The sequence below is a fragment of the Fukomys damarensis genome, unplaced genomic scaffold (assembly GCF_012274545.1).
Source record: "Fukomys damarensis isolate Sample0158 unplaced genomic scaffold, DMR_v1.0_HiC HiC_scaffold_19, whole genome shotgun sequence".
Classification (NCBI taxonomy): Eukaryota; Metazoa; Chordata; class Mammalia; order Rodentia; family Bathyergidae; genus Fukomys; species Fukomys damarensis.
Window position 1 is genome coordinate 13616531 of NW_022900931.1, and position 26040 is coordinate 13642570.

The window sequence follows — 26040 nt, forward strand, 5'->3', positions numbered from 1 at the left end:
GTCTGATATCTGTAGGATCTGTAGTTATATCTCATTCTTCATTCCCGATGTTATTTTTTTCTTTCCTGTTGTCTTTATTCTCCTTTTCCACGATCTCCTCTTCCTTATCCCTCATGTCCTCCTAGAGTATTTGCTTTCTTGCTTTTCCTTTGTTAGTTAAGGTGTTTTCTGATCTCCTTTGTGAGCTAATGCCATGTTCCTGGCCTATTGTTTATCCTATTGAGATACATAATAGAATTTTTTAAATTTTTGCTTGTTTTTATTTGTATTTATTTTAGAATGCTTTTTAAATTGTTATTTAAATTGAGATGTTTGATTTCCAAACTTTAGTGCTTTTATATATGTTTTAGTGTTAACTTATAATTTAAAGTTCTGTTATTTTCAGATTATTAGATTTTTTTGAGATTGCATTATTTTATAACATGATTTCTTTAGGCATATGCTTTAAGTTCACTTAATAAATATGTATTGGTAGACGTTAATGCAAATGTCAGTGTCAGGCTAAGCTTTTTCAGCTCTTGTTTTAGTATTAAAATCTCCAAATGTAAGTATAGATTTTTCTCCATATCTATAGCCCTTTAGAGCATTGGTTGTTTTCTTCACGTATGGTGAAGCTCTCTTACAGGTGTATATACACTTTCAGGGTTGTGGTGTTTACCTCTTGAATCAGAAAACTCACCATGAAAGTCCCTCATTGTAGCTGGTTCTAGTCCTTTTCTGAACATCCCCTTGGTCTAATGTTAATCCAGCCACACCAGCTTTCTTGTGCTGCTTATTTGCGTGATGCCTCTTTTCCAAGTCTTTTATTTTTAACCCATTGGTGGCTGTATATTTAAAGTGTGTCTAACAATATGGGTGGAACTGGTAATGTTGATATTAAGTGGAAAAAGCCAGGCACTGAAAGAAAAGTACCATATGGTCTTACTTGTACGTGGGACCTAAAAAGATTGATCTCAGAGAATTTGAGAGAAGAATCATGGTTACCAGAGGATGGGGAGAGTTGAGGGAGGGAGGTATGGGGAGAGGTTGATCAGTGGGTTCTACGTTATAGTTAGATAAGAGAAGTTCTGGTGTGCACAGTAAGCTGCTTTTACCGATAATGTACTGTACATTTCAAAAAGCTATGGGCCGGGCATTTAGCTCAATGGTTCCGCCACCTGCCTTGCAAGCGCAAAGACCCGAGTTCGATCCCCAGTACCAAACAAACAAACAAACAAAAAGTTACAAGCAAGGATTTTAGAAATGATAAATTTAAAAAATTTTGGTGATATTGTGTAGTAAATGCAAGTTCATCACACTGAGCTACACCCCCACCCTATCCCCTTTTAATATATTTTATTTTGAGACAGAATCTCATCAAGTGGCTGAGTTGCCTTGCCTGGGCCCAAACTTGTGATCCTCCTTTCTCAGTCTCTCAGAGTGCTGGGATTACAGATGTGCCCAGCCTAACAGATGATAAATATTGGAGAAAGTGGTTTGTTTATCCAAATTTAAACATTTTACAATATATACATATAACACAATATTTCTTGTTACTTCATTAATGTGTGTAATTTTTAGGTATTTTTTTGTATCAGTTAAAGAAATTTATTTTAGGAAATAAAGAAGAAAAATTGAGTATCTCTTAGAGGTAGCCCTTTGGAAAGTTTCTTGAAATTATTTCTGCTTTTTACTTAGAGATCTTTGTCCATTTTACTTTCCATGTAACTATTAGTGTGGTAGCATTTAAGCCTGACATCTTGCTTGTGATTTCCTCTTTGTTTTGATCATTTTTTTTGTTCCTTTTTTTCTTGTTGCCTTTTGAGTTCACCAAATATTTTATTTCTTTTTATTTCCTAGATTGCATTCTTATCTACAATCTCTTTGTATTTTTAAGTGGTTGTTTGAGCAATTACAATTTGCATCTTTAATTTATCACAGTCTACTTCAAATTAATATCATTCCACTTTATACTTATATCACAAATGTAAGAACCTTATAGTAGTTTCATTTGCATCTTCATTGGGCCTTTGAATTGTTTTAATTTTCTCGTACATGTATTATAAGCTCCATATTACAGTGATGCAATTGTAATAACTGTCTTAAGGAAATGAAAAGAAGAAAAACTAAGCTCAGATTTATTTCTTATTTTCCCACATATAAATCGTTTCCATCTTTGTTTCTTTCTGTAAGTCTGAATTTCCATCTTGTGTAATTTAGCCTGTGTAGCTTCCGTGAGTATTTTTTGCAGTGTAAATTGGCTGGTGACTAGTTCTCTGGGGGTTGTTTTTGTTTTGTTTTTTTATTCAAAAATGTCTTCATTTTACCTCTATATATTCTTATTTCAGCCTTTAAATATATCATTTCACTTTTTGCAATTTCTTCTTGTTTCCCTGTATGCAGTATCTGATCTTACTCTGTGGCCAGTCAGTATTTTCTCCTTATCTTTGTTTTTCATTGATTTGATTATGTTGTGCCTAAAAACAATTTTCTTTTCTTTTTTCTTTTTCTGTTTTTTTTGGTGCTGGGGATTGAACTTGGGCCCTTGGATTTGCAAGGCAGGCGGCAGAACCACTGAGCCAATCCCTGGCCCAATTTTCTTTTATTTAAACTGCTTGGAATTTGCTGAACTTCTTGGATGTCTATGTTGATATCTTCTGCTAATTTAAGACATTATCAAAACTGTTTTTTTCAAATATATTTCTGCTTCATTCTGTTTGTCTTTCCTTGTTAGGACTTCCAGATATTTAAGTGTTTGAATGCTTGATATTGTTCCATAGGATGATATCACAGTCTACTTAAAATTAATATCGTTCCACTTTATACTTACATCACAAATATAAGAACTTTATAGTAGTTTCATTTGCATCTTCATTCACCCTTTGAATTGTTTTAATTTTCTCCTACTAACAACCTACTGAAGACCTACAGAGGTCCTACTCACTCTTTTCCCCTAGTCTGTCCTCCAAATTGGCTAACTTATGTGGATGTTTCTTAAGTTTCCTTGCCCTTTATTTTGTTCTGAAGTCTGCTTGTAACCATGATTAGTGAAATTTATACTACTACACATTTTTGGTTTCAAAATTTCCATTTGATATTTGAAAATTTTTTTGTTTCTCTTCTGAGAGGCTCCATTATTTCATTCAAATCATGTTTCTCTGCACATCTTTGAACATAAATAGCTGATTTAAAGTCCTTGTCTGCTAATTTGTGTATCTGAATTATCTCAGAGTCTCTATCTTGAGCTACCAATTTCTTAGTTCTTAAATTTATTTCTTGCAGTTTTATAGATATTTATAGTTATTTGTTTTATATTTATTTATATCTGGAGTTCTTCATTGTTTTTGTTTTCTCAATTCTCAGCAGGAGAAAAGGGTTTATCATTTACACTCACATTGATTTATTTTGTAATTTTAATAGCCATTTAGCTTTTTGCACCAACAGCTATTCTCCAGTGAGTAGAGATATCTTAACTATGTTAGTCTGGTGTTAAAAACTTAATTAACCAGGTGTTTGCATTTTTGGCCATTCTGTGGTTTGAATGTCCCCTCCAACATTTGTGTTGGAATTTAATCCCCAGTATGACAGTATTAAGAGGTGGTCCTCTTAGAGGTGCTTAGGTCTGTGCCATTGTCATTACAGAAGGCGTGAGTCAGTCATCACAAGTAGGGGATTGCCTTGAGTTTGGCTCCCCTTTGCCCCCTCTCTCTCCACACTGCATTTGCTGGCCCTTCTGCTGTGTTATGATACAGTGTGGAGACCCTTGCCAGATGCCAATGTGAGCTTCCTGCTCTTCCAGTGTCCAGAACTTTAAGGCAAATACATTTTTATTGTTTATAGACTACTCACTCTGGAGCAATCTGTTACAGGAAGAGCAAATGTATTAAGACAGTCAACTGAATGATTAGTAGCCTACTTTAATTTAGTCTTGTCTAGTGTATTTGTCAGGTTTCCTGTTGGTCCAAATACCTGACATCTACGACTTAAAGGAGGAAATTTTTTTTTTTTTTTTTACTTACAGTTTCAGAAGTTTCAGTTCATGGCCAGCTAGTTAGAAGGTGGAAACATCATGAGGGAGGGATATGGGAGAGCAAAGCCTCAATTCATGATCGCAAGAAAGCAAAACTGGGGAACAGAGAGGAAAGGGCCAGGGACCAGATATAGACCCCAAGGTTATGCTTCCATAACCACCCAGACACACCTAAAAGTGTGCTTTACTAATTCTTTAGGCAGCTCTCATGGCAATCAAATGGACACAGTTAACCTTAACTGTCAACAGTTAGTAATATTTTAGAGGAAGGAACACCTTACATGAGTAAGAAGACCTAGCCTCTTCTGTGTGGCATATTTTGTGACTTTGTGCAAATACATTAATCTGATTATCAATTCAAATGAAGTAAGGTATATGAATGCATTATGAACTGTAAGTTAAGTATCTTGCAAGTCATTAAAAGGTCAGCATACCATCTGCCCCACTTCTTTTTGTCTGGACTGTGATATAGCGTTACTGGGAACATAACTTTAAAACCATTTGACTTAGCTATAAGAGATATATGATACTGAGCTGGATTTTTTTCTATACTGATCCCAGGTTCCTATATTGGTAGGATTGTTCAGTGAATCTGAGATGTGATGTTGCGGGGTGGGGGGGGAGAATTTGATTAAGAATTGCAATTAGCTATGATCCATTTAATTGTATTTTTACTATTTATTTATTTATTTATTTTTGGTGCCAGGGATTGAACTCAGGACCTTGAGCTTGTGAAGCAGGCAGAGGAACCACTGAGCTAAATCCCTGCCCTAATTGTATTTTTGTGATTGTACACTGCTCAGCCATGTTTATCTGTCATCTAATTTTTGTACTCTGAAAGTGATAGCAATCACATGAGCTATTCAGACATGTACCCAGATAAAATATCATTTAACTGTAGAAAATTTAACAGCTATAGCTGTCTAGAACCAATCTAGAAGCCAGATAAAAAATGGAAGTAGTATATATAAATGAAAAATAGATTATATAATCTATAAAACAGTAATGAACTCTAAAATATCTTGACTATTTACTATGTGCCAGGGACTGTCTTAAAGACTTTAAGCATATTTACAATTAATCTTTACAATAATCCTGTGTGGTATGTATGCGTACATAATAAAACTAATTAAAAGGATCTTTTTTTGTAGCTGTTCTATATGGTGACTATTGATATTTGGAAACATTCCAAATACTTCTGTCTTTGTTATATCATTTCCTCTCTAATAGCCTTCCTCCCTTCCCTTAGCTATTTTTAAAGATTTAAATAAAATTTCCATATTCTGTGTCAAACTTCCCCTTGACCATCTAGAGACAGAATTAATTACTCTATCATACTCTTGTGCTTCTAGGACAGTGGTAAGTACTGATAGCATTTGTTATAGCGAATCATCATCGGTTGTCTTTCCTGGTTAGATTTGTTTTTCCCCCAGAACAATCAGCGTCCCTGAGCCAAGGACTACATTTTGTTATCTTTATTCCTTTGTGATTACTATCATGTGTGGCATCTAGTAGAGCTTAGGAGAATATTTTCAAATGCGAGAGAGAGAGAGAGAGAGAGAGAGAGAGAAGAAATAAGAGAAAGTGAAAAGATGAAAAGTGAAATTTGAAGGTGAAGATGTATCTTTTGAGGTATGCCACAGCCTCATAGAACATGTTATTTTAGAGAGTACACTTAAAAAAAATTGGACAGAAAGATCTTCTTTAACAAGAAAATTATATTTCCAAGTCATTTTTGGCAATGCACAGCAGAGGTGTGACATAGTCAAGGTTGGTAAGAATTCAGAAGGGGTTCTAGAGGTAAGGGAGTTCTATGGGGGGCGTTTTGCTTTAGCTTTTTGGTCAAAGGAAATGGATCTTTCATTTACCTTAGAGGGAATATGGTGAGAGAAATCTGAGAAAAAGGAGGTAAGCAGGAATAAACAGTTTGAAGGGAATATAATCAAGAAAGCGAACTGAAAGCCGTATTTATTTTTTTCAATAAGCAATCCAAGAACAAGATGTTAGGAAGCAAGATGGAGAGACGCGCTTGCAGAAAAGAAAAGTTGAAGGCGGGTCAATCTGTTATTCAGGGATTTCAGCCCCGCAAATGCACACATTAAGAATAATGCCAGGTGTGGAAAGGTGGCTTCATCTCTCAGTAGCGTGGACTGCTTGCATGCATACAATAGCTAACAAGCTCTGCTCTGAAGTTATTCTAGGCCTTATCTTTGGAAATCATACAGGCATGATTAATAAGGTCTGAGTAGAAAAGCACTAAAGACGCAGTCATGATATCATCGGGTTTGAGTTGCTGAGGATGGTCTGTGGGAAGAGGACTAACAGTGCGGGACTGAGAAGAGCAGACCTTGAGGGAGTGCAAAATGAGTTTGGAACTTGACTGGAATTTTGCATCATGTGAGAAAGTGAAATTAAAAAAAAAGAACCACAGGAGGAATATTTGAAATCCAACTCAATAAGATCAAAGTAATGCAAAAGCAATGAGATGAAGCAGAGAAATAAGAGAAAATATAAGGAAAGTCATTAAATGATGAAGTAAAAATGTGTGTGTGTATTGGGGGGAGGATAGTAGGGAGCTTGGTAGGTCGACAGGAAACCAAAACACGAAAACCATACAGTGATCTATAACACATTAACAGCTAGGTGTTTTAAAATTTTAAATAGGACTCAAATGGTAAAGAACTCCATAGATTTCTCTTTCTGAACATTGTCCCCAAGTCACACTGAGTTCTTTGTCTTAGGCTGCAAATCCTTGTGTACTAAAGGAGCATTGATCCAGATGGTGCATCCAGGCCCTGTGGTGTTTCAACCTGTTTTTTGTTTGTTTGGTTGGTTTTTTTTAATAAAATCTTTCCTTTCATAGAAAAATGTGTAATTTGTGTAAAAATGTGCTGCAATTGAAAGTTGATCCATGGAGAATGCATGCAAATAGTTGTACATGTATTGGGTTAATTGTTAAAGGATTTAAAGAGTAACTTTACTTACAGTTCCTTAAACCAGTCCTGGAAGTTAGGTCCATAGGGCAAAAGCTAATAACTTGCTGTCTCATCCAGAGGGGAAGTTTAAATTCAGGACATCAAGCAAAAATTTCCAAAAGTTTACCCTACCCAACCCCCTTGCTGTCCTTCATTGATGCAAAAAAAGCTCTGGAAAGGAAAAGCTGTGGTCAACCTTCAGGCCTCCCAGGCATGTAGGAGGGGACAGGCGGTATATTTTGGTGTCTGCTCATTGTAACACAAAGGTTATACATATGACAGTCATTGAAAGTGTCTTTTTTGCTTCTTCATGGCCAGATTTTGGGAGAAAAAGAAAAAGTAAAATTTTAGTGTATGACATCTAAGGAAATGTAACCCAGCCTTCTCCATCATCTCCTACCTATTGCCTCCAGGCCTTATTTTCCCAGAGGAACTCCCCGGGGCCAAGGCCAGCACCTGTGAGACCTGGGGAGTGCCTGGTGATAGGTTGTGTTGGGCACATGGACAAGGGCAGTGGTACATGTATTTGTAAACAACATGTATAATAATTGTGTTGAATCTTGGCATGGCAGCACATGCCTATAGTCCCAGCATTCGAAAAGGCTGAGGTAGGAAGAATACAAGTTGGAACACAGCCCAAATAATTCCGAGATTTAAGAGAGACCATATCTCAAAATTTCAAAAAATTTTAAAAAGACCAAGGGATGTAGCTCACTGCAGGAGCTCTGGGGTCAATCCCAAGTACCAAACCAAACCGAAAAATGGTTAGAGTGCTCTAGAGGAACAGAGTTAGTATAAAACTGCAAATATATAATTACGCAAGAGGGTTTACTAGGTAGGCTTATGGTGATCAGAAGCAGAGTCGTTCACATAGCCTCGGTGATCCAGGAGATCCAGGAGCTTCTCACTCAGTCCAAGAACCTGGAAGCCACGCAGCAAGAGGGATCAAGCAGTGCCTGTCTGAAACTAAAGGCGTGGAAGCTCCGTGGACAGTCGCTGGTGTGAGTCTGCGTGGGAAGGCTGAAGAAACCGGAGTCTGGTGTCCTCAAATGATGGCAGTAAAATGTGCACCCACTCCAGCCGAGTGGACCTGTTAAGTGCAGACTGTCTCTCCTTTAGACTGCAAGCTTATTGGACAGGGCCACCCATAGTCAGGTGGGTCTTCCCTTTCTAATTTACCAGCCTACCTGCCAATCATCTTGGGGAACACCCTACAGAAATAGCTCAAGATGTGCTTCACTAGTTTGCTAGGCATTTCTTAATCCAGTCCTGTTGCCATATCACAGTTAATGGTCATAATAAATTTTAAAGAAAGCTGTATTTTCTCATTGAAGAAACACAAAGGGATTTTCTTTTCTGAATGAAATTCTGGTTCACAACAGAGAGAGGTTAAATCTTGCTTATATATTTGAGATTCTATTATTTATATGTCTGTAATTCCTAACACTTTATAGTTTTGTTACTTATTCTTTTATTTGCATCATGTAGTTACTGATCTATTCCCATACTTAAAATGCTGAGAAATTGGAATCCTTGGCGGATTACTCAGTATATTGCACATAGTACTTAGGGTCATCTTTTAGTAGATGAAAACCTGAACCTCAGAAGTTAAGTGATTAGACCAAGGCCACACATCAAGTAGCCAAATCTTGAAATCCCAAGGCTTTATTATGGCACAATCCTCCTTTGTATCCTGTGGTTGATCTTTATAGGGACATTACTTGTAAGCTCTGTTTTACCTTTGACGGCACAGATATGTTTCTTGAGTCCTAAATGAGATTTTATGTTGCTCTGCACTTTTCTGTTGAGGACAAGAGAAGGGAGACATATAGAGGCACAGTGTTGGAACAAATGTTGTGGGAGACAGACACAAAATCAACATGAAAGAAAGAAATGAGCAAGCCCCAGGACTTTGCCTCTCTTAGGTCCACAATGGAAAGGGAGGGTGCCGAGACCAGGAGGGTCTCCTTTCAGGCAGCATCCACTGTTTTTGTTTTATCTATTCTTTGATGGCCTTACAGTGACCTAGAAAATTAGCAAGGTCCTGGGTTGTGACACCCACTTGGATTCCTTACCAAAGTTCTTACTTATTTTCAAATTCCTATAACCTGGATCCTGAAGGAATAGCTAAGGAGGGATGGGGAAAGGGGCTTCTCCCTTTTCCATCTGCTGAATGAGTAGGAGATACGTGGGTAGTGTAGGACTGAGGAACAGGGCAGGAGAGTATAGGAGCATGCAGATGATACAGGAATATATTTAGAGGAAAGTCAGCATAGGACAAGGGAAACAAACCTTCGTAGGAAGAGTGGTTGAAGAGAAAGTGGATGTGTAATGTGGGAAAAGATGAATCACTGAATTGTGATAGTGTTAAAACACTTTCATTACTTTCCAGGAAAAGGAAGAATTTTCTCTGTTACCCCAAGTAATGGGACTGGGACCAACTTTTTGGATATAGGAAGATGGATTTGGTCCTAGAATTTTGTAGGTCCAAATCATCCAGAAGTTGAATGGCCATGTGAGGAGATAAGGGATATTCCTAAGCACAGTCTGAATGACAGTTGTAAGATACATAAGACCTAGGATAGACATGAGCTACTCAGCAACCCCTGGAGATGCTATTCCAGAGTCTTGAGATCTTCTGCCTCAGAAGAGAACCGTGTTTTATACATACAGGGACGGATATGTACACGAAGCTGCGTGTGTGTGTGTGTGTGTGTGTGTGTGTGTGTGTGTGAAATTTTGGCCTGATTCACAATCAAGTGATCTGGGCCCCCAAATACAGAAATAATGGAAAGAGAGGAATGTATCAGTTTCCTGAAGATGCTGTAACAAAGTACTGTAAATTTGGTGGTTAGACCAAGATAAATTTATTCTCATGGTTCTCAAGGGTCTAAAATCAAGGTATGGGCAGGACCATGTTTCCTCAGGAGTCTGTAGGGGAGAATCCTTGCCTCTTCTACCTTTCTGGTGTTTGCTGGGGTCCTTGACATCCCTGAATTTGTCAGTACATCACCCAATCTCTGCCTCTGCTGTCATATTCCCTCCTTCTTTCTTCATCTCCTCTTCTTTTCTTGCAAGGACATCAGTAAGAGAGTGGCCCATCTTACTCTGTGTGGCTTCCTCTTCACTAATGATATCTCCAAGCATCCGGTTTCCAAATAAGATCAGTACTAAGGTGTTGGGGGTTGGGATTTTGACATTTTTGGGGGGCATAATCCAGCAACGAGAAATAAAATTCTTCTGCTCTAGTTGTATATAAGACCTGAAGAAGTTAGAGAAAAATATTTTGAGTGAAAGCAGCAAACTTGAATCCAGGTACAAAAGATTGATTTTTCCCTCTAAGCAGTGTTGTATGGTTTTGTGGATTGGGGAAATCTAGTAGACATTAAATATTTTTATCTGCAAAAAGCATTTGGTAAGGTTCTCAATGGGAGATTAATGGCTAAAATAAAGAATGAGGCATTTGGAGATAAATTTGCTTATGAGCAAGAGACAGAGACTAACGGTGGAAGGAAATACTCTTTAGATTGGAAAGGAGTGACATACAGCACAAGCCAGGAATCAGTTTTGGGACCTATGGGTTTTTCACTTTATTTTTATTGGACTTTGTAATAAAAATACAGATCTTCAAACAGTCCAAGACAGAGTGAGTAATACTACAAGCATCAGTAATCAAAAGTTATTCTCTATCATAAACTAAATGACTGATAATAAATACTGACACAAGACTACACAATGTGCCGTAATATTATAAAATGGAGCAAGTGATTCTCCTGTGTTCCTTTTTCCTTCTGCATGGGTGAATATTTCTTTATTTGCTTTTGAAAATTTATTTTCATGTTTCTGGATTTACTTTTAAACCAAATAAATGAAAAAATATGTATTTTTAAATTTGGGAAGATACGTGAACTGAAGGAAAAACTGGTGGAAGCAAGACAAAGGTTATATTGCCATCACTCGAATAAATAAATTAGGGACCCTGTGTGTTAAACTGCTCAGCAAGCTATTGGGAAAAAAAAACAAAACCAAACAAAAAACCAAAACAAAACAAAAAAATCTTTAAGACAGAAGGGGGCTCTTTTGAAATCATCAGCTTATTCTATAATCATGACTTTAGTGGAAGCATATACAGAAATATCATTGTTAGGGTACTAAAGCTGGGTATCTGAGGGAATGAACTATAGTGGTGATTTTTTTCTTTTCTTCCCTTTTAAAATTTTAACCTGGCTCTAACAAATCCGTAAAATTCAGTGATTGTGTATGTAATTTTTTTGCCTTCCCAAGAGCTAGTTAAGTATGTGGAAGATATTCTTTTCAAATTGGAATTTAGCCTGTGACTCCTTTTGTCTCAGGTCTTTATAAATTCATCTGTTTCCCCAGTTTTTGCCAAAAGAAATAGATCAAATAAATATTCAAGTTTAACTCATAAATGTTGAAAAGCTTACAAAACTATAAGGGTTATAAAGTATGGAAAAGGTTCATTCACTTTGAACCTTTCATTATATAAGTGAGAAAACAAATTCACCAGGAACTAAAGTAAATAAATACATAAACTAGACAAATAACTACACTCAGAGTGCAGCCTGGCACCGGGTTCTTCCCCTGGACTCCATGTTAAGAGTTTCCGCAAGAGCTTCTTAAAATAAATGATGGAAAAGATCCAGTCACTGGAGGACCTGGTTTCAGTGGTCTTGATGGGAGCCCAGGGAATTAATACTTTCCTCAATAGAGTACTTTGTGAAACTTCCCCAGGTGCTTCTGTTGGGGAAGCAGGAATGTGAACTTCTGCTCTAGAGTACGGGTTTCTTGATGGTAAGAGAGGAAGTCTTTGTACTCATACATGTGGTGTATAAATTATTTAGAGAGAGTGTCACGTTCTGAGGGGGAACCTTAGGGATAGATGGGCCACAGTTAACAAGCTGACTATTCTGGTAGTTATTTACTTATTTGCTATGCTGAATTATATTCTCAGAGAGAAATGATTACACAGGGCAGTTTTACCTCTAGGCTAGCACAGAGGTTAGCTATGTAACCATCACTCTGTGGGTTCTAACCAACAGGTGGAACTGTTTTTGAAAGGTCGTGAAGTGGTATTTCTCTAAGACAGTGTCTCTAGGAACATTGCTTTTAATCCTTCAATTCCATGAAATCAGGACCAAGGTTTCTCCTGCCATCTTTAATGTATTAGGTGTAGGATTTGAGCAGGACCTTGCCCAATTCCCTGCTGTGCCAGGGAACAGAGGCGCTAAGTGCCTGGGTGAAGACTGAGGGATGCAGGAAGTGAGAAGGAGGCTAGTGAAGAGAATGGGGTGCCAGGGCTGCCACCGCCTGAATGCTTAGTGATGTTTCCCTTCAGTAGACTCATCTAGGAAGTACGTGCTGTTTACCAGATGCTGTTCTGTGCATTGGAGAAGAGTTAGAAAAGCGAAGGGAGAGAGGAAAAAAGTGTGATCTCACCCCTGACATTTAAACAGTAGCCTGTCTCTTAGTGTGACGAGGAAGTAAAACAAACGACAACAACGAAAACAACGGGAGTATGTAATTGGCCCTGTGCAAATGAAGAAACCACTGGGCTGCTGCTTCTACACACAGCAGAAACAGTGAACCCTGGAGGAGCCCTGCAAGAGTTAGCAAAGCAAGTGATATCTGTATGAGAGTCTGCACTTGTGGAGGCGCAAAAGGGGCATTTCAGGCAGAAAATCACTGACTTCTTTATACAGAGCCGGCAAATCACAGTGAGCAGGTTGTTCTGTGTGGGGGAGAGGGTAAGTGGAAAGATGGCAGGAGAGGCAGTGCGTGAAGATAGTAACTAGTCCGGTGCTAAGTGTTGGCTAAGGGATCTAGATTTCCTTGGTCAGGAGTCTGGAAGGTTTTCCACCTGAGGATTCAACAGTAGACTGAATGGAGTAATTAGTTCATCCCTGTACTCATGCAGTCTCTGGGGTCTATGGCATGTCTGCCAGGTGTCAGACACCGTGGACAAAGATTATTATGGCGTCTTCCCTCACTCCAGACAGCTTGGAATAGTGGTACGACAGTTGGGTTTTTACCTCAGGGGTGAAACCTATGGGCAGTGTGTGGGTTGGAGACAGGACCAGGAGGATGCTGGGACTGGAGTCTGAGGGCCCAGGAGTGGGAGTGGAGCAGAGGTGGCACAGTGGGAAAGAGGAGCAGATGGCTGTGGGGTGTGCAGGGGGCAGAACTGACAGTGCTCCGAATGGCCTTGTGCTGTGCAGGCAAGCGAGGCGGTGAGGTGGCGGGACTGACTCACAGGTCTGTCAGAATGGGGAGTTGAAGGGAAACAAGGTTTCCCCCAGCCCAGCAGCCAGAGCCTCTACTTCCCTTTCTAAGACCTTCACTTGTTCACTGTGTTGTTGCTACTTGATTGCAGAATGTACCCCCTGCCACCATTGCACAATTTTTCTGTTGTTAAAACAAGGAAAACAATTAACATTTTAAAAAGAAATGTGATTAAGCTAGAAGGTAAAATGGGCTGCTTTTTTAGTTTAGAAAGCATTAGCAGGACAAAGTATGTGAATCAAAATGAAGAACTAATGTTTCAGTGATTTCAGAGCAAAAAGAAATTCGTGCCTTTCCTTGAATTACTGGGGTGACAGTTTGCTTGCTGGTGACCCAAGCGTGAGTATACTAGATGCTTTCTGTAAAAAATGTATCACCAGCTGGGGCATAGAAAGTAAGTTTCCTGTGTTAAAAAGCTGCTAAATTGGGCAGGGACAACAGGAAGGCACTGAATAGTCAATGAAATTGAAGAGAATTTAGATCATCCATGTCACTAGAAGCTAGTAAAAAGCTGTTTGTAGAATGTTAGCTGCTATCACACTGGTTTGATATTAACATTCTAGTGAATAATTAAAATATGCCTGTTTATTTTTTAATAAAAAGAAAAAGCATGTAAGTTACCTTAGAGTTTAGAACCATACCATAGTTGCATCTGTCAGATGTTGAGGTTTTTACTAGGAATGTGGATGAGATGATTTAGAAAATTCAAAGCCAACGTTCTCTGCTTTTTCTCTGCAGTCTTATTTTATAGCATTCAATATTATAATGCTTTCAGAAAAATAAAATAAAAACCCTTCAAGCCACTTTCAAGCATTTTCATTACAATTTATATTTCCTAAATTGAGTGGTTATTAAATATATTTTTCTGCTGGAATTATTTTTGAAGTGCATTTCTCATTTCATTTTCTCTCCATCAGCACATACCCAGCATAGCTGATACTACCTCTTGCTGCCTTGCTTTTTAAAAGCCAGACTCCCATGAGGTGATCAGTTTCTTCCTTATAATTGAATATACTTTTCCGTTAAATCCAGCCCTTTCCTCTAACATGTTTCCTTGGTTCATTCTTTAGGGCTGGGGTGGAAAAGTACCGTTTCTTATTCAAAGCAAGTGACTTCAAGAAAAGAGCACTTTGCACCAAGACTGGAAAGAGACTCAAACTGAGTGGCAGCCAGAGACATGGTCACTGGTGAAGCCATAGTTCTGTGATGCACTTGAAGGTGTTGAGTGTTTTAGTAATAGTAGAATTATTGGACCCCACTGCTTACTGAAAGACCTGCCTGAATTTTACGTCTAGTAGGTAGTAGTGACCGTAACAGCATGGAAAGAGGAAAATGGCAATGGAGGAAGGACAGAAGTAAAGCAAATGGCGCTGGAAGAAGAATTTTGTAAGGAGGGTGAGATGATGCATTGGGAGCAGATGGAGACTGAACGCTCTTTCCTGCTCCTCAGTGGGTCAGATGCGGCTGGAGTGCTAGAGGATGTATTTTCTTGGAGATTTTGTGTTCCGGTGCTTTGGGAGCTCAGAAAGGAAGTCCTTTCCTAATATTTCAAACAAAATATTAATTTCTTTGGTGGCCCAATAAAGTCCAACCAAATAAAACTGGGATAATGGTTACCAGGTACTTTGTAACCATCATTTTTATTTTGCAACTGTGAATTCTTGGCCAGAGAAATCACCAATGTAGAAGGTACCAGGTAGGACCCGATAATGTAAAACCTTGAATTAAAGTGATCAGGAAGTAGCAAGAACTTTAGCAAAGAACTTAGGAATACCCTCAGTGCTATACTGTAGGAATTTCCTCTTTCTCCCCACCACTTTAATTTTGATTTGGAAAAAATTTTATATATCGAATGTACACAAATGTGTTTTGATATAATTACTAGGTCAAGCTAATTGACAGACCCAGCTGTAGTGGCCTCCCTCATGGCCACTTTTGTACCTGTATGGTTATAAAACTTAAATCTGTGTAATTTCTTGGCTACATCCTACTTCATTTTCCCTCTTGTCCCCTCTTTGATGAGAATGGAACCCAGGGCCTTGTGCATGCTGGGCAAGCGCCTGACCACTGAGCTCCATTCCCATCCTCATTTCACGTCTTCCTTAGTCTCACACCTTGATCCAGCACTATGGTGCAATACCCCAGAGAGTTAGGTTTGGCTTCCCTCTGACCTAATCTCAGTGTGTGAGCACTTCAAGACCCCTTTACTCCCCATTCTTTATCACCACAAACTAGGTGTCTTGAGCAATAGGAATTTATTATTGCATGGTTCTGGAGGCTGGTAGCCTGACAGCAAACTGAATAGGGTTAGTTATATCTGAGGTTTATGAGAGAGAATCTGTCCCATGTCTTTCTCTTGACTTTTGGGAGTTTGCTGCCCATCTTTGGCAGTTGATCATGGCCTTCATGTTCTCATGGTGGGGTGTGTGTGTCTGTGTGTGTATCTCTTCTATGCACATATGTTCTTTGTAGAAGGACACTAATTGTATTGGATTAGAAGCCCACCCTATATCAGTATGACTTCATCTTACTGTATTTCATTAACAGTGACTATTTTCAAATTAGGGCATAGATTGACATGCTGGGATTCATCCATAACAAATGAATTCAAATGAGGAAATCAAATTGAGAATTCTTTTGCTCATTTTGCTTATGTGGCTAAGGGTTGAGGCCTTCTCTTAAGACAGGGAAAAGCTCGTAGATTGTATTTCTCTAAGATGGTGACCAAGAAGCCCGGTAAAAGCAACCTCAAAGTAGCAGTGGAAAGGGAATTAAGATTATGAGGCTGGTAGAAGAAAAGCAAGTGCATGTGGTTGGTAGGGAGTTGCCAGAAAGCGAGAACACCAAAACTTAGCACATGGTGGGACAGAAGGATTCCTAGTTACCCATGTCTAAGAAGCTTCTAGCTTCCCTAACTCCATACAAATTCCTGAAACCTGGGTACCTTGACCTTTTCTGCTTTTCTGTTTTGAGTACCCTTGTCCAGATTTTAATTGTTACCAATAAAAGCTCAAAGCCAGTCCTTCCCCAGTAGGGGTGTGTTATGTTGTAGAGGTGGACAGACAGGGGTGTCCTGGCCTTCCTGTATCTTAAGCAAATCTAGTTATGCAGAATGCTTCAGAAGGCTAGTAGGATAATACATTTGGTTTAATAAGGCTAAAATCTGCTATTTTGGGTTGGCTTGCAAGTTAACTACATCATAAAATCTGGAGAAATAATTTCCAACCAACCATGAATTTACAAACTTTTAGACTACAGTCCACTGGATTTGAGAATTACATTATTTTAAAACTTTTTTTGAGGGGGAGGGTACTGGGGATCGAACTCAGGTCCTTGCACTTGTGAGGCAGGCATCAACACCACTGAGCTAAATCCCCAGCCCAAGAATTATATAATTAAATTGCTCAATTTAGTAGTTCAAAGGTAGAAAAATGTTATTGGTCTGTGTAGTCAACTAGCAGTTTTGTATATGCAGATTGAAGCTAAATCTAAAACCAAGTATTCAGAATACAAACAGATCAGGGGAAAACAACAAAAACAAAAGGCTCATATAAGTCGCCCTAGAAATTCTATGTAGACAAAGGGAACCTCTGAAAAAAACAAAATGAAATAATGCAAAATTAAAAACCCTTACCCATTCCCTAACAACCATGGTCCCCCATCAAATCTTGTTTCTTTTCTTTAATTCATAAATTTAGATGTTTCATGGAAAAAAAAATGGTACTACAATAAAACATGGACAATGTATTTACAAGTGTACCTTGAAATATAATTAACCTATGTGTTTTTCTTTTAAAACTGTGTTTGGCTAGTTAGTCTGGCCATTAATCTCTACTTTGATCATTAACTTCATAAGGATTTATGAAATAAATGAATCTGATGCTAGCAAAAAAAATAGTCTCATGCTTCTTAGAATCCTTAATACAGTATTACTTATAAATACTACAATTGTAAATTTTTTAAATTGCATTTTTAAAAGCAAATGAGGAAAAGCGGAGCCCATGGTATTTTCTGATAAGAAAAAAGAGAAAAGGACTGGCCATCTTTCTACACTTTTACTAGTAGTCACTTTAATGTATGAAACTATAAGATCTGTTCTTAAAATGAGAGGATATTTGGCAGTGTATCCTTTGTACAGTGACAACCAATGACTTAATGAGGTTTTTCTTCTTTATTCTTAATTCAAAAGTTAAGCTGGATTATGCTTTTAAATTTTTTTAAAGAAAGAAAATCCTGTAAATTAAAATAGATGCTTCAGACATTTCTACAATCAAGGTCAGAGACCTTTGATTTATACAGATCATCTGTTCCTGTGTGCTTCGTGGGTCAGAGGGTTAGAAAATTGATAATTTAATGGGATCTGTGAACCTATTTTAAAAATGAGCATCTGAACAACTGTATAAAGAAGAAACACAGCAACTGAGGACTTGGTTTCATGCCCTATAGAGTTCAAATTGAATTTTGCTAAAAGACCAGCGGAAAATTTAAAAGATTAAGTTTTCTTTCGCTTTGTACAGCCTTCTGCAAAACACATTTTCATTAGTCATCATAACGGATGACTTGGGAAAAGTAGCATCAGAATTTAAAAGTTGATGCTGAAGACCAGCTAGTCTGCCACCAAGTGAAGAAAGAGTATATGTTTTGGGAATATTTTCATCTCGAACTGTGGCTTCCAAATTGTGCTCTGTTGAATTCTCTGTCAGCGATAAGCTCCCTGACAAGGGGTCTCGTTGTATAACTTTGGGAAACACTGTATATTAGGTACCCCTATAAGCCATTCCCTATGCATGTGCATTTAGAAGAGATCTCAGAAGCGTGAAGGAGAAAGGAAACGTATATATTTTTTAAAACTCATCATACAAAACATTTAAAGTCTGGCAAAGTTTCTCTCGTATCATTATTAATATTGAACCAAAAAGTGGAGCAAGTGAATACTTACTAGTATCAGGTTCTGTAGAAATAAAAAGATTATGCTTTATGGAAGTACAAATTTTTAAGCAGAAAGGATTACAATGAACACAGAACTATAAGAGCATAAACATGCAGGTGTAACTGTACAATTTTAGTAAAACTTCCCTTACAGTCTTTTTAAATACCTCTCCCTCCTTGATCCTGTGGGCAATGTTTGAAATTCCACTGTTAGGTCTGCAAGCTTTAGTATAAGTATGTTAAAATTTAAATCTATATGGAGAAAGTAATGAGTTCAGCATATGTGCAGTATTGCTTGTAGAGAAACAGTTGCTAGACAAAGAGAACTACATGTGGGCTTCATGAAAACATTAAAAAAAAATACAAGCCAGGTGTGGTGGTGTGTGCTGTAATCTCAGCATTCTGAAAGGCTAAAGTGGGAGATTTGAGCCCAGCCTGGTGAGTTAGCAGACTTAATGAGTGTGTCAAAATAAAAATTTAGAAAGGGCTTGGGATGTAGCCAAATGCAGAAGTCCTGAATTCAGTCCCCAGTACCAGGACAGAGGGAAAATAATCCAATGAATTGAGAAGTTGCCTACTGAGATAATTAGTGTTAATGCTCTGACTAAATAGCTGGAAAAACCAAAAAAGGAAAGCAGAAAAAATTTACTACAGGTTTTTTTCCATTAGATTGACTGAAACTAGGGCTAAATCGGGAAAACAAAACTGGAACATTACCTCTCAAAGAATAGTCTCAAGTGTGTACTGGAACTATGTAGCCTTTCTCCACACTCGACTCCCATCTCCGCCTGGAGACAGAGGCCTTGGTCATTTCTGTCCACACACCATACCCCCTGGTGGGTGCTGAACCTGATTTTGTCTCCTGAGTACCTGCCTCCTCTCAAGCTCTGTCTGTCTCTTAGAATATCTGCTGTCCCTCAGCATGGAGTGGCATCCAGTTAGGGATGGAGGCTCCTTTACCACTGCTGGCTGCACAGCGTAGACCCTCTTAATTACTCAGAAATATTTCTGGTGGAACAGAAGAGGTCAAGGCAAGGTCTTAACAGCTGGGGTGTGTAAGCCTGTGCTGCCATCTAGGATTCCTGGTGATTCCTTCTTGGGTTCTTAGCCTTAAAAATGTGTCTTCTCCTTGTGGTACTTCAGACTTTCTCAGCAAGATGACTTCAGTAGGAGACTGGCTATGCTATAACTGCTTCATTTTTCAAGATGTGTCAGGTTATTTATAGAGCTCTTAAAACAGTGCCTGGAACATAGTAAGTGCTACATGAGTGTTAAAATCATTAAATAAAAACTCACTCTTTTATACAAGTAGGCAGTTGCATCTGTAGACTTGTTGAAGAAGGTGGTTATATCATTATAGATGTTACTCCTTCTTAAAACTTGCCTAGTTTTTAATTCATTTCGATTCTGTGTTTGTTAAGAATATGCCATCAATAGAGTCCTGTGCTAGCTATATGGCTAATATTTTGATGGTGAATGAAGGGTCATAGCTTTCTAAGATGGTGTAGTTTTTGGGTGGACTGAGACTCAGGCTATGGAGAAATCCCTCAGCTCCTCCAGTGCCAGTGTCTCTCCCATTAGCTTTTACAGACTTGTGCTTGGTTTCTTCCTGTGTTTTCTACTATTGCTAGGGCTCCATAACACTGTTACTTTCTGTTCTTTAACAGTTAGTTGGACAGATCCCAGTATAGGTGCCTCCTTCCCTGGTCTCGCAGATTGTTGTTCTCCAACAGAAATCCTGCTACTCCGTGGCTTCTCACTTTCAGTCTTTCCTGACCGGTTCCTAATAGTTTCACATTTACACAGTCTACTCTCTGGTTTCCTAATGTACATGGAATGGGGAGTTGGAGTCCTGGACACGCACATCAGGAGGTGTCCAATGAGGCAGAACAGGCTGTGTGGGTGAAAACCATGCCATGATAGCAGGGAAGTTAATAGATGGAAGTGAATAGATGAAGTGTGCCATTGGCTTTCTAGCTCAGCAGAACAAAAGCAAATAGTCTAGGAAGTGTGCACAGTTTAAGATTCAGTGAAGCTGGGAATAGCACAGAACTTGACGATAGTGGCTTAATTCACTAAGGAATTTATGAGTATATTGTATAGTGAGGAGCCCGGATGAAGGCAGTTGTTGCTTTCACTACTGCTGGTTCATCGGGGTCGGGGTTAGTAGCCTTCTAATTCCCTTGGCACTTACCTCATGATTGTAAGATGCCTGCTACAGCTCCTGTCTTCATGTCTATGTTAAATAGGAAGAAAGCAATGGAAAGGAACAGGTGAACTGTGGTACATAGAATCTTGACAAGCAGACAAAGATGCAGAGTACAAAATTGGTAAGGTAGAGAGCATTTCTTCAAAGCAGTAGCTAGTTTGATTTAGGAGGCACATGTGCATAGTAGTTCAAAGCCTGGGCTTTGAGTTAAACCCAGAATCAGTTCCACTTGCGACAGCAATATGCTGTTGTTTTAGATGAGTTCTTCAGTCTTTGAACTTTGGTTCTTCATTGGAAAATGGAGGCTGTAAGAATGCCTGTGTTCTAAGGTACATGGAAGGTTAAATGATATGTAAAGCATGTAGGGAAGCCAAGCACCAAGTAGTTCTTCAAAAGAGACCTATTATACTCTGGCTCCTGCTACCACTGCTGTTGTAATGTCATGGTCATCATCCCCAGCATTAACGAGCTAAGGTGCTTCTGTAAGTAGCAGAAGAGATCAGTCAACACAATATTAGGCCACATTCAGATCCTTGAGAGTGAAAATCCTAGGGTTTTACTCTTTTAAGCAGCTGAAGATGAAAATCTCACAACTTTTTTCCTGTCCATCTTACACTTCTCAGATGCTCATATTAAAGAATTTTTATAATCTTTAGTTTTCTTATAGCCAATATAAAAATAAAACTGGTCCACATCAACCCAAAAAACCTTCTTCTCAAATGTAAATTTGTGATATTTATGACAGAAGCACAAGTACTTGGGTCTGTAGTACACGTTCATACTCTACTTTATAGGTTATCACTGAATCTCATTTCCCATTTTCGTAATAAACTTAACAGCTGAAATTTTTTCTTGACTGAGTTTTATATTTTAAGTTATCCATGTATTCACTTTGGATTTTGACATTTAACAACTCCCCAGAAATACACTGGAGAAATTACGTCTTATGACATAGAGGACTCTGACAGGTACTTTAGGGGAGGAAATAAATGCCACTCTCAAAGCAATTATCCAGTTCGTATTAAAAACATTAAATATGTATCGGAAAGTTAAAAATGCAGATTTAGAAAGGCTAAGTAAGAAGCCTAGCTGATAGTATATATATTAAAAAACTGTATTCTGTTTTCTGCTGGATGGACATCTCCTAAAAATAAATGGCCTTTTAATCAAGCCTATTAGTTTTATAATAGGATGTTCTGTGAGAGACAGATAAAAACTCTGTGTTAAGTGTGTAGGTAAGGCATTTGAAATATATGATTCCTATATGGTTGGATATCATTTCTATTTCCTAGTTTTAGGAAGGGAGCCAGTAGCCCTTCTTCTGTGAGGGAAGTGTGCATGTGCACACACACACACACACACACACACACACACACACACACAAAGTGGTGCCTTGGAAAAAGTTGTGTGGCATCCAGGGAGATCCTAGATGAGTCCTAGTTAGCATGCCAAGTAGATTCAGCTCGCAGGTACATTCAGTATTAACTCATGACTTTTGCAATATATGGGTCAGGACCACTTTCCCTGTCCAATTCACAGGCTTCTTTCCCCCTCTTTTCCTCTCGCCTCCCATGTCTTCCAGAATTTGTGAGTGATTCGATCCCAGTGAGGTACAACAGGACTTGGCAGAAGTTGATGGTGGTTTCTGTTCTGATTGTACCCTTTACACCATAGGAGATTTTCTGGGCTCTGTAACTTTTTTCTTTGCCAGCCTGTACTTTTGTTGAAGAATCAAGGTCTCTGGTGGTAGCCGAGTGAAAAAGAATAAAGATAAAAATGAATCCATGACTCTTTGAAAGATAAAGACACAGTCTTAGCTTGAAGATTGTGAACAATAGGTGAGAAACTGTGTTGTCCTGAGAAGTGGTTGAATGTGGTAACTGCAGTAACCCAGGTGGCCGACAGGCGTGCTCCCCATGGTGAAGGCTTTCTGCTCAGGGACTTTGGAGCTCCCCGTCTGTACATCTGCTCATAGGAAGCACTGAGTTCTCCAGGCACAGTGAAACAATCACCTGGAGATAAAACTCCCCACAGAAAAACGAACACAACTTCTTTTATGAAAGACAGGTCACTGTGAAAAGTGACTCTACGTATTACCACCAATTGTTGGAGGAAAAGAAAAGATTTATGATGACATTGAGGTAGGATAATCTCAAATATGTTCTGCATTGTTTTTAAAAGCTTTGTGTTTAAAATTCATAGCACTTTCTAATCCTGATAAAGTAGCCTAATTTTCTAGCTTGCTTTGTTCAGTAAAATGTATTTCTAAATCCATTTTAAGCAGCTATTTCTTCAATTTGAGTAATTTTGTCTTGAGTTAATAGATTCCACACAAGCATACCTGATTTTTAATGTTAATATATACTATATATTCCAAACTTGCTAGTGACAGTAGAAACCACAATCAAAATGAAATTCAGTTGTTTAAAGCATATCTTGCTTGTTATTTTGTTAAAATGTTTCTTCATTTTACTCTCCTTTGCTGAAGTATAGTGAAACCAAATCAGATTTTACCTTGTATTGAGGCTCCATCTCCTCCTTCCCTCATCACAAAAGTGAAAGGGAAAAAACATGTTAGATATGGTTGTGTCATTCTGAGATAAGATCTTGACTTGAAAACTACCAATAGAGGATGTTTGCCTAACAGAGTAAATCCCTACATCCGTAAGTGCAGCTTCCTAAGTAGAAAGGAAAAGCATTTTCATTTTTAGATACTTGACATTAGCAATTAGATTTATTTTACATCGATTCTAAAATATTTTAATATTTTATTCAAAGTGTTGTAACTGTAAGAACATGTCTGTGGAAATTTTTGTCATTTTCCTTTGATCAGTTGCTGTAAGTTTCAGTTTTTTTTCCTTTTCTTTTTTTTTTTTTCTCCTGTGGCAGAGCCACTGGTTCTCTGAAAAGCTCAGAGCAGTCTAATGGAGATAGTAGCAATGTTTTCTAAATAAAGTCCGCAGCTAAGGCAGCACTTACCTTCCCTGACGGCAGAGTGTGGTAAGAAGCCTGTAGTGCACCCTGCCTGTTGAGCCCCCAGTTTCTGTAAGAGCACAATCACAGGGGCAAGTGCTAGGACATTTTAGTAGAATGTGTGTGGAAGGGTTGGAAAAGAATAGCTGGGCTGGGTGAGATCACAGGAGTTTCTAAGTGTAGTTTTGGGTTACTCCCATATGTTTGAAAACTGAAAGCCAGGCTAGATGCAAAACAGGAATAATAGGTAAGTGAGCTGGGTACTTTTTCAGAGTGCCAGTCTGTACGTGACATTGAAATCACTGAAAATGTTCAAGGCAGAGGAGATTGTGTGCAGTAGAATTCCTCTCCTGTCTGTGAACTGGGAGTAGACATGGGCGGTGATCTAGGGTTGTGGTCTCAGGCTCCCTGCGTGGACCTCCTCTGCTTCCTGTGGAGCATGAGCTTTGTTTTGCTAAATGAGGAGTTCAATTTTGGGGGCAGAGCCTATGGTTTGGAGGAGAAAGAACAGTTAACTGTTGTCATCAGAAGTCTTTTTCTGGTTCTAGACAGAATTAAACTTTTATTCTCATTAATTTTTAAACCAACATTTAAAGGATATTGATCTAAAAGGATATCAAATCTTTAGCCTGTACAAAGTGATTACATATTTAGGTATCTCGTTGACACCTCTAGATGCAACTTAAAAATTTTTAGTAGCTACATTAATCCAGTAAAAAAAAAAAAACAGGCAAAAAAGAATTATAATGTACTTTATTTAACCCAATAAATCTATAATCTGTCATATATAGTCAGTTTACACATTCTGAGGTATTTTACAGTACAATTTTTGTACTAAATTGTCAAAGCCCCATGTGTATTTTACATTTGCAGCACATCTCAGTTTGAATGAATCAAATTTAAAGTGTTCTGCAGCCCTGTATAGCGAGCGACTGCTGTGTGTGACAGAGCAGTCCCTGTTCACAGAAAACTAGCACCGCCCACCTGGCAATCCCACACTGGTCCTAAAAGATCCTTTAGCAAAAGTTCTCTATTTGCACAGTGTGAAGTTCCCAGTGTTGATGCTATTATAGTCTGCTAAGTTAGATAGAATCAGTACACAGTCGAAGAAGGACTGGGTTCTCAAAGAAGTCAGCACACAAACAGAGTCATCAGAAGTGTGGCTGGAGGTACATCTGTAGAAGGCCAGGCCTCAAGATAAATGTGCAGTGGCCAGGCCTCTGTGCCTCCTTAAAGGATAAGCAGTAACTGGGAATTACACTGTGATTAGCACCGTCTGGTCGAGGAAGTCCAGGTAAGTATCAGTTCTCCGGGTGGGTGACCAGAGCATCTGGACCCATTTCTTCCCCAGAATGCCTTTGTTCTTTCCATGAACCCTTGCTATGTGACTCATCTCTCTATTGGATCAATATTAGCTAAGGAGCTGTACTTACAGTTCTATAAGTCGATTGTAAGTTTGACCCATTTTGTACCCATATTGTGACTTTGCTGTATAAGTCACCCCGACAAAGGCCCCAGAGCAACCCCATTCAACCCCTTCTGTCTTCCTGGAGCTTCTCTCAATAAAACTTTCCTGCTCTTAACCCCATTGTGCCTTGGAATTCATTCTTTGATATTCGAGAGACACAAACTTGGCACATCTGACATATAGCAGGTTGGCAGTTATATTTCTCCTATCAATACCACTCTGTAAAAGCCTCTTTCAGGAGCAGTAATTCTAAATATGTTGCAGTATCTGTCTTTTAAAGTGATGCCTTGGGAAGTTAAATGCTTGTATATGAATGCTGTTCATTTGGCTAACTATATCTACTGAGTAAAGCATCATCAGTAGGTTACTGGTATCAATTTAGGGATACTACATTCTGATAATGGAGAGAGAAGGCCTGAATTGTGGGTGTCATATTTGGAAGCTAATAGGGAACTAGTTACACAGAAGACTAGAGACTGCTGTAAAATCTGACTTCAGGAAAGGGGTAAAGGTACAGATGATTATATATATTTGCATTTGTCATATAATTTTACTTAGAGTTCATTTTACCAAGTAGTTTGTTCCTTTTTTTTTTCTCACTTGTAGTTCACTCCCTTTGGGTATTTTGTTTTTAGTTTTTTAAATTAAGGTACATAATTCACATATAGTGGTGTTCACATTTTAAGGAATATGCTTCAGAGGTTTTTAGTGTAGTCACAAGGTTGTGCAGCCATCACCACTGTCCGATCGTAAGGTCTTTTGTTTTGATTGCAGATCTTTGGGGCTTGCTCACTTATAACTCTTCCTCCTTGATAGCCTCATACAGAAAGAGGGCAAGAAGGGAGAGGGGTGAGAACGTAGAAGGGAACCCACATTTGAACTATAAATTCTTTGTATATTCTTTTCAAATATTTTCTAGAGAAAGAATACAAAATTAAAAATGAGAGGAATTGTAGAGCTAGGTTTAGGAGATGTCTTGATGTTTTCCATTTTGTTTCTTGGCCCAAAGTGGCCTTGTAAATAATTATATTAAATATCTTTATTTTTCCAAATTAGTACAAAAGAAAACAAAAACTTAGTGTTGTTTGCAAGATTGAACACTGTAAAATAGAAGTTATTTGCTTAATTGGTAACTCATTTCCACCATTACTACAGCTCTGAAATTCATTTTGAACAA

The 26040-nt window shown here is 38.4% G+C and overlaps 1 protein-coding gene across 1 annotated transcript in view; it reads left to right on the forward strand.

Moving 5' to 3' along the window:
• Dera (deoxyribose-phosphate aldolase) overlaps nucleotides 1–26040 on the forward strand; it is a 95578-nt gene that overhangs the window by 53085 nt on the left and 16453 nt on the right. The window lies entirely within an intron of this gene.